This window comes from Micromys minutus, assembly GCF_963924665.1.
Source record: "Micromys minutus genome assembly, chromosome: 30".
NCBI lineage: Eukaryota > Metazoa > Chordata > Mammalia > Rodentia > Muridae > Micromys > Micromys minutus.
In genome coordinates, this window is record NC_137965.1 from 12,368,588 (window position 1) to 12,374,904 (window position 6,317).

Consider the following 6,317-nt stretch of genomic DNA (forward strand, 5'->3'; position numbering starts at 1 on the left):
ACAATGAGCCCGAGACCCCAATGGCAGTGAGAATTACCTGTCACCCTTGTGTTCCGAATCCTGTGTTCCCACATCTCAGTGGCGGGATGAAACGCAGACCCACATACTCGCACGCTTGAAAGTTTCAAGTATACATCCCATGTTAAGCCAGAGGTTTGCGGACAAAGGCCCAGATGGGCTTGACTGGGAGGTCCCTGCCCTTTTCTTCTGGCCTGGAGGCAGTGCTTTCAAAAGCCCTTGAAGATAGCCCATGAAAACACTAGACAAAGCCAACAACCTAGTTTTGGATTCGGAAGTGACCACAGAACTGATGACCCATGTACAGGGCCCTAAACTCATGTAATCAGGCACTACCTCAGTACCTTGCTAGCACATCCCTACCCCAGCACAGGCATGTGACTTTCCTGACCTCCTCCTGTGAAGTCAGTGAATCAACGGTGGAACAATCAATTCTTATTAAAACCCGTTTGTTTTTTTTGTTTTTTTTTTGTTTGTTTGTTTTTTTTTTTTTCCTTTAATTTGGCTCGATTTGATTTATTGCTTCAGCGGAGAAGGCCTTCTTTCACCCAAGATAAGACTTTTCTCCTTAACTTTACCTTCTGTCCCTAATCTATGTCTATTTCAGCAGATTTCCAATCAAGTAAAGACTGCAAAGTACTCCAATGCAGCCTCTACTTCCCCAGCCTCAAATGGCTCTGCAGAGCCTGGAAGGTGAGGGGAACAGCCTGCTCTTCATGGCCTTGACCAGCTTTCCAGCTTTCTTGGGTTCCCAAGAAGGTCAATACCATCAGATGTCAGGAAGCAGTCTAAAGAGCATAGAGCCTTTACAGCCTCCACTCCTTCCTATTTCCTAGCCTTTTTTAATAAACAAAAGGAAGAAACATTAGTCAACTAAGAACTGTCCACATTTTGGAGATAGATCCCTCTCATCTTTAATTACTCAGCACCAACAGGACCATCATCACTAATGGCCAATTCAGACATATTTTCACCCCAGCCTGTGTTTTCCGCTCCATACTCTGCTATAAAACTCTCCATCATGGCCTGGGCTGGCTCTCTCTAATCCCCACACAGAGGCAGTCATTTTGCATACCCCTTCTCCCTGATAAATCTTTTTTTCTAGTCTGTTGCATTTTGTGGTTTTTGTGGCATTTCTTGGCAGAGGCCAAGATACCTTTTTACTGAAAAACCCTTTCACCAAGGTTCCCCTAGAAAACCAAGTTATGGTTGTTAACAGTTTCTACTTTCCTACCACAAACTCATAACCCTGTGAAAAGTCAGAAGTACCAGGCGGCACTTCTTTCTTTTCTTTTCTTTTCTTTTCTTTTCTTTTCTTTTCTTTTTTCTTTTCTTTTCTTTCTTTCTTTCTTTTTTTTTTATAAAATTAGATCCAATTTTATTAAGGATTTCAGATTACATATTTCAAACTTCTAGAGGAGAATAGAACCAATTTGGGGACTGACAGATGTCATATTAAACACTGCCCTCTGTCTGAAGCTTCACAGAGTACTTTCCCATTGTAAAAGAGCCAGCTGCCTCTTCACTTTGGCACTGAGAGATGTAATAATAAACACTGACCCCAGCCTGAAGCTCCACACAGCATTTTTCAATTATACAAGAGCCAACTTCCTCTTTGCTTTGGCAACAGCTACTTCCTACAGCGGGAAGGGATGACTGTACTAGTTCGTAAGCTCACTGACAATGAGATTCTATTTTTAGGTTACAAACTTTAATGTTCAAGAAAATAGGGTGAATTTAGATGACCTAGGATTACAGAAAATAGCACAAACCATCTTAAAAAAAGCAACCAAAGTGTTTTCAAAATAAAGAAAATATAATCGGTTAAGCATTTCCAGTAGATGAAAATCTCAGGAAGATGTAACCTACAGAATTTGCTCACATTCTAAGAGCTTAATACTAAAATCTCTCTCTCACACACAAAAAACCTACCACCTCCAAATTTTTTCCCTCAATGTAAATTTTAATAACAGCAGGAACTTTTTTCCAAGTACAATCCAATTAATATACCCTGTCAAAAACTATTCCTTCCCCCAAAGTGAACAGTAATTAGCCTGAGGTATTTTAAAGGTTGCTCCCATGGTCTAAAACTTAATGCCACCCTCCCCTGCCTCATTACCACCTTAGGATTTATTACAATAAAATAAATCACTTGAAATATCTGAAAAAAAAAAAAAACCCAAAGCTTGTCCATCTCTTGCAATCATACACTACTTTCATTTATTCCCACTAAAATAGGAGCCACATGCTCAGATGTAGAAGGAAGTGTCTAACTTCATTCTCCAGTTTAGTCATCAAAGCTTGGTGTGAATATAATGCTGAATATCACACTGGTGGTATAGAGGCTCACTACTTTTGAGCATTTTTGTAAGACTGAGAGTTAGTGAGGTTTACCCCAATATGCCTTAACAGAGCTGAGGTAGTTGAACCAACAGTACCACCCACCTTAGTGATGCACAGTAAACAGCAGGAATCCTCATCCTCAGCACTGTGGAAAGAATAAAGAGTCAAAATGTATTCAGTTCTAACAAGTGCAATTTCACCTTTCTATTCAAACTATAGCACATCACGTTTTAAAAACACATGCGCATTACTTCCTCAAATGTTGTTCAATATAGAAAACTAGGCACCCTTGAATTCCAACTAGCCCTCTGCAGTAGCCCCAATCGCTACAAACTGAGACAGCATCCCGTGACAGCTAAAACTATGTCAAATTTTTATTTTAGGCTATAAAAACAAAATTAGGCAAACAACAGAAAAACTCAAAATAGGTTCAAATGATATATATTCATCTTTTCCAGGAAAGCAGAAGGTAGGCCCTACCACAAAGGAAGAGATTTAATTAATGGAGGTTTGTTGATTTATGTTAAGTGGATGTGTGATTGGGTAGTGGAGAGGTAGGCAGTGAAAAGGGAGGAAAATGGAAGAGGAAGAGGGATTGAGAGGAGAAAATCAAGTTGGAGCTGTGAAAAGCAGACTTAGATTCTGGTGGCTGTAATTGGACATAGGTAGATATAAATATTTAAAGGGATTCTATAGGTCTGTGCTGTCTGGTTTTGTGTCAACTTGACACAAACTGGAGTTATCACAGAGAAAGGAGCCTCAGTTGAGGAAACACCTCCATGAGATCCAGCTGTAAGACATTTTCTCAACTAGTGATGGGGGGCATCCCATTGTGGGTGGTGCCATCCCTGGGCTGGTAGACCTGGGTTCTAGAAGAAAGCAGGCTGAGCAAAGCCAGGGGAAGCAAGCCAGTAAGTGACATCCCTCCATGGCCTCTGCATCAGCTCCTGCTTCCTGACCTGCTTGAGTTCCAGTCCTGACTTCCTTTAGTGATGAACAGCAATGTGGAAGTGTAAGCTGAATAAACTCTTTCCTTCCCAACTTGATTCTTGGTCATGATGTTTTGTGAAGGGATAGAAACCCTGACTAAGACAAATTGGTACCAGCATAGTGGGGCATTCCTGTGACAACCTGACCATGTTTTGGGGAGGACTGTGGAAGGACTTTGGAACTTTGAGCTAGAAGAGCCATTGGCATATTAAGAGCTCTGTGGGATGTTCTGTAGGAGTTTGGAAGATAATGTTGAGAACAGTGTAGAAGATGGAGGCCTGGCTTGTGAAATTTCAAAGGGAAGATTAAAAGCTCTTTGATCTGGGCTGTTGCTGTTTTGGTTGTGAAGATTCTGTGGTTTTGGTTAGCTGGGGCTGAAGAATCAGCTGTGACTAACAAGATACCAGAACTACTAAAGCAAAACCTTTGTATTACTGGGACTATTGATGCTGGTCAGCTGGAGCTAAGAAGTTAGTGGTGATTAAGAAGAGACCAGCATCACTGAGGTGAAATCTGGGAACTGTTTTCTGAGAGCACAAAGAGGATGTGTTCCAGAGATAGCCAAGGTTGTATCTCGTGCTGTGGGTGGACTTGGTAATATGTAAGAATCACGTAGGTGGTACTGGTTTTGAAGGAATGAAGGGGTCATGGAGAACAGCTGAGGCTCGGCACTGTGAGAGGCCATGGAAGGCCATTGGTAAAAGTGCATCTTCAGTGGCAATTAGTGCCCCAGGACTGACAGTGGTGTTTTGGAGATGCCAGTACCATGAGATGACCACCAAGAATGGCAGCAGCAGCGGAGAACAGGCAGCTGGAGTCTAGAACACAAAGTGTGTTCTACAAACGGCAGAGCTGGAGAAGTGACTCAAGCCCTTGGAGGAGCCCAGAAGTTCATAAGTGGATTCCCAGACACTGGATGGTTAGAGATTGATTTTGCTTTGACTGTGACTGTGCCCTGAAGATCAACAAACCTTCTTTCCCTCTTGAAGGAAGAAGAGGAGCCCACAGTTTACAGACTTTAAATTGTAAAAGACATTGATTTTTAATATTTTAAAGGTATTGCAATTTTAAAATGTAAGAATTGGTAAAGACTGTGGGACTCTTAAGGTTATCTAGATCTTGGGGATGAACAAGAAAGTGAGGGTTAAAGCTTATTATTATTGATTTTGTTTGTGTGTCAAGTTGACAAGGGGTCAATTGTATTGGCTGGTTTTGTGTCAACTTGACACAAGCTGGAGTTATCACCAAGAAAGACACCTCAGTTGAGGAAATGCCTCCATGAGATCCAGCTGTAAGGCATTTTCTCAACTAGTGATCAAGGGGGGAGGGCCCAGCCCATTGTGGGTGGTGCCATCCCTGGCCCAGCCCATTGTGGGTGGAGCCATCCCTGGGCTGGTAGACCTGGGTTCTATAAGAAAGAAAGCTGAGCAAAGCCATGGGAAGCAAGCCAGTAAGTAACATCCCTCCATGGCCTCTGCACCAGCTCCTGCTTCCTGACCTGCTTGAGTTCCAGTCCTGACTTCCTCTGGTGATGAACAGCAATGTGGAAGTGTAAGCTGAATAAACCCTTTCCTCCCCAATTTGCTTCTTGGTCATGATGTTTGTGCAGGAATAGACTAAGACGAGGTCTTTATCTCATATGGAAGGACAGTTTGTATCTTTGTCTATTGGATGTAATCTTATTGTGTAGAGGGTTTGTGAATTGAGAATCTATTATATAAACCTGTTTAAAAGTTACCAGGCTTTGAAGTGATGTTTGTGATGGGCAGTGAAGGAAAGAAGATACTGGGACAGTAATTCCACTTGGAAGGGAGGCAGTAGGGCAGGTGGAGTGAACCGCCAAGGAAGGAAATGTTGTGGAGAGTGTATAGCTTGTGATTTGAGTGACAGAGTCCTTGTGCATGGCTCCTCATTAGAGTGGCATCTGTGAGACCATGGGGCTAATAAAGAGATAAACCTTTTCATTTTTAATATTTACTGTAACAGAGGTTAATTTTTAAAGTACATTATATACTATCAATTAATGTCTTAAAAGAACCTAGGGTTTGGTTTGTTCACCTTGCTATAAGCATGAGTTGACTTTTGTTATATCATTAAAAACATTAAAATTCCTTAATAATCTCAGTTATTAAGTTTGATCTAACTGGAAATTCTTAACCACAATTTTTCTTTCTCAAGTGATGTTGTGCCTTGTGAATACCTCTAACCATAACAGAAAGCACAGATAATGCAGGCAGACTTCAACCTGTTCTACCAGCTGAAAACAACTTTGGTTCTTTGGGAAAGAAACAGCTACTCCAAATATGCTTGGCAGTTGATTTTCATTACTGTGTTCCAATAGCTACGTGATGAAAATATTCCAGAAGAACCGTATTGTAGCCATAAATAAACATTCATTAGAGAGGATGTGTGCATTAACATATCCGACAGAACTAGACTTAGTGAAGAAGTCAGAATGGAAAATTCTCTACCCTTGACTCCCTCGTCCCCCAAATTCCCCAATTTCCCCCTTCTTCACCTCACCCATACCTGACAATTAGAGATAAAGGGAACAATAGCCCAGTGGCCCACCCTGCTTCAGTGGGGTGAAACATTCTTGAATAATTCTCAGAAAAGCTGCAGAATATACTGACTGATAGCCACCTGACCCTTTGGAAAGTCTCAGATAGGGTCCTGATGCATGTTGCAATCAGCCTATGCTCACTAGCCAATAGAGTTAATGGTCAGTATGCTTACCCAATGAATTTGAATTATTACCTTGATGATGTAACCTATATCTCTAAAAAGTATAAAAACTGCTTGTAATAGTTGGTCGGCGTCGCCTCTCCTTAGGTGTTGAATGACCCTGGTGCACTAGATCAATAAAGCTCTTGCTGTTGCATCAATTGCTGCCTCTGTGTCTCTTTGAGAGGGGGTCTCCTAGATATAAAGACTCTCCAAATCTTTCATTAGGATGCTAGGTAAAA